A 3,255-nucleotide genomic window follows, 5' to 3' on the forward strand; every position below is an offset into this window, starting at 1 on the left:
CAAAAAGTAACTAAATTAGATACTCAGTTACAAATTATAAAAGTAACTGGTTACTTCAGAAAGTAACTAATGAGTACTTTCAAGTAAATTTTTAAATGTTCAAATGTGACCCCAACTCCACCTCTCTTTAAAATACGTGTGCATTATTTATAGTAAATCTGAATATTATAATAAAAAGGACACTTAATACAATACATTATTAACAGAAACTGTACACACATCTAAACTATTTTAATGTTGCTGTAGGACAAAGTGAGACTAGCCATCAATGTACATTATGTAGATATTATGTCTAGTGGATCGATACAAATAACAACATAGATGTTGTGGAACTTTTTATATTTATTGCCCCTCAACAGGCCACAACCAGAAAAATTAAATAATGCTTCTCAAGCACTATAGCAAAAATAAATAAATATGTACACTCTTTGTAGTGCAAATAACATAAATGGCCTGATGAAATACTTTTACGCCGGTGTGTGTGTGTGTGTGTGTGTGTGTGTGTGTGTGTGTGTGGTGTGTGGGTGTGTGTGGTGTGTGTGTGGTGTGTGTGGTGTGTGTGTGTGTGTGAAGGCAAGGGAGAAGTGAGAGAGTGACAGCGATCAGCTCCGGAGCGAGTAGCCACTCTAGAGTCATAGTGTTTTCTGACCACGGTGGGAAATCTTTAGCAGGAAAAGTTACCCCCCCCCTTGATTTCATAACTCCATACCTGTCTCTCATTGACTGACTCCTTGTGTTGTTTGTTGTGTCTGACTATGCGTGCTTTCGAACACCCGGCCAACTCTTCTTCTGATTGGCTTACCATGAGATTTTACTCAACCTCAGCCAATCGTCAGCATTTATGCTCTTGTCTCGTGCCCGGCCCACCAACCAAGGAAGAAAAGAAGTCTTTTCCTCTCAGCTGAGAGATCAAGTTAATCTGATGAAAAAAACAGCTTCAGTTGTAGTAACGCGCCGCATTTTTCGGCATTATTAAGATGGGAAGTGTAATCAATTAGATTACTCATTACTGAAAAAAGTAACACTGTCTTTCCCATCACTGGTCATGAGACAGAGTTCTTATCAGAGTTAGCCCTCAGTGAAAATTGACTCTTCTGTAGCTTCACTGAGCGTCTGCAGTGCTGAACAGAGCGTTATCCTCCCAGTGAACAACAAGATGGCATCCTGCTAATAAGGAAGTGAAGGAGCACTGTGTATTTGACGGAGTTGGCCATTGCCAAGATGCTTCTATTCAAGACCTACAGTGGATAGAATGAAATTCTCCAACCACCTGCACCATTATGTACTTCTCTGCTGTCTGAATGAATATGCCTATTCTCAATTAACACATATTATAACCTACTTCTAATGAATAAATGCACAAGAAGAGTGCAATATGAAAAAAATGACTATAAACAGAGTATTGAGCAGCTTATATTGTCATAGTGCAACCCATCATCAGTGTAAATGAATAGAGCAGATAGTGTGGCTCCCTCTGCTGGTGCTAACACCTAATAACTCACAGTTGACATGCAATAGATTTCTTCTCATTTCTAGGATGAGCTCAACAAAGTGCTTTTGCTGTGTTCTACGGTGATGTGTACTGTATTACAGTAGATTTCGGAGAGGTAACCAGAAAAATGAAAGCAAATGTTTTGATTTCAAATAACTAATCCAGCTAGATTTTAGCCCCCCAAAAAACAAATAGGTATGGAAACTTGTGGTGGAAATTCTAACACATAGGATGAGATCTGAAAAAAAGATTTGATCAACAAATTGATGTATTTATTCTTTGCGCAGAGAAGGTTCAGTTCATCATGAGAGTCTGACAGAATGAACAGAGTCTTTGAAAACTTGCTTATTACCCCTCTCCCAAGCTGACAGCACTGGGGAGGGGATCAAATAAACAGCCCTGATTGGCCCCTCCAAGTCTGAGAATGCATTTCATTTCATTTTTTTCATTTTCATAAATTTCATAAACAGGAAAGTTAGAAAAAGTAACATTACATTACAATATAAAAACGTGCCTGACTCAGTTTAAAAACTGGTTTTCAGCAGGTTCCCGTTCTGCAGAAACACAAAACATGGTTACAGCACGTCAGGACAAACATTAATACAAGACATAGATATAGAAAAATAGATTTTGACAAATGAAATCCACAATACAGTTACATAAGGACAAAGACATTTACAAAACATCAGCAGGGCTGAACAAATACGGTCAGTGCAAACAAGGCTAGGACAATACATAAACAAATTTTTTAATGTGTGCAAGAGTAACTTTGAAAAGGAGCTGTTGTTGCCTTTTAAAATATGGGATAGATGATAGTGTTCTGATTTGATACGGAATGTCATCCAAATCTTTGTATATGTATAAAAAAAAGATTTCTGACCAAAGTGTTTTGTAGAGGGAACTGGGATAAGTGCCTGTGAGACCGACCTAGTGAGGCGTTCTGGTCTCACGTGTGTCGGAAAAGGTGCAACAAGTGCTGGTAAGGCGGTATTTTGAATCTGAAAAAAAATGCAATTGCGTGGCTGTTTCTAAGTTTCAAAAGTCAGAGCCTTAGAGCGTTCAAGAGCAATACAATGGTGAGACCACTTTGGAAGGTACAGTGGATCTTGAAGCTCGATGGTATAGTCGTGCATTGGTTCAGTGATTTCCTTCGAGGTAAGTGACCAAATGGGAAGACAGTAGGACATGGTTGAAAACACAATTGCATGTAAGTAGGTTTCGAAAACAGAAGAAGAAAGATATGATCGATCTTATATAAACATAAAGTTTCTGATTTAACTTTTTTGTTAAGTTAGACACATGTCCCGGTATGTAAGGTGAGAATCAAGTAGCACACCAAGATATTGTAAGTTTTTGAAACAACAAGTTCTTGGTTAGCAAACGTTATAGGATCAGTAAAGAAAAGACATTTCTGGATGAATAAAAATACATACATTCAGTTTTGAACATTGATGGTTAAATGATTATTTTCACCAGTCGTGTATAAGAGAAGGTCAGATGATAATTAGAATATGATATCAGGATTTGAATCAGAGAGAAAAATAACAGTATCGTCAGCATACAGTAGACATTTTGAATGATTACACACTTGAGGGAAGTCATTAATGTACAAAAGAAAAAGTAAGGGTCCAAGAATGCTGCCTTGAGGAACGCCCATATCAGAGATTTCAGGTTGGGATTTTGCATGATTTATTTTAACAACTTGCATCCTGTTTGTTAGGTAAGACGAAAGCATTTCTATCACAGATGATGACAAATTAAAT

The 3,255-nt window shown here is 37.5% G+C and overlaps 1 protein-coding gene across 1 annotated transcript in view; it reads right to left on the reverse strand.

Moving 5' to 3' along the window:
* Window positions 1–475: 475 nt before the first annotated feature.
* Window positions 476–3,255, reverse strand: part of LOC116699064 (uncharacterized) — a 40,498-nt gene continuing 37,718 nt past the window's right edge. The window contains exon 7 of the mRNA XM_032531448.1: window positions 476–513. The gene's annotated coding sequence lies outside the window, so the exon portion shown is untranslated. The remainder of the gene's footprint in view (window positions 514–3,255) is intronic.

Source organism: Etheostoma spectabile, chromosome 12 (assembly GCF_008692095.1).
Source record: "Etheostoma spectabile isolate EspeVRDwgs_2016 chromosome 12, UIUC_Espe_1.0, whole genome shotgun sequence".
Lineage (NCBI taxonomy): Eukaryota > Metazoa > Chordata > Actinopteri > Perciformes > Percidae > Etheostoma > Etheostoma spectabile.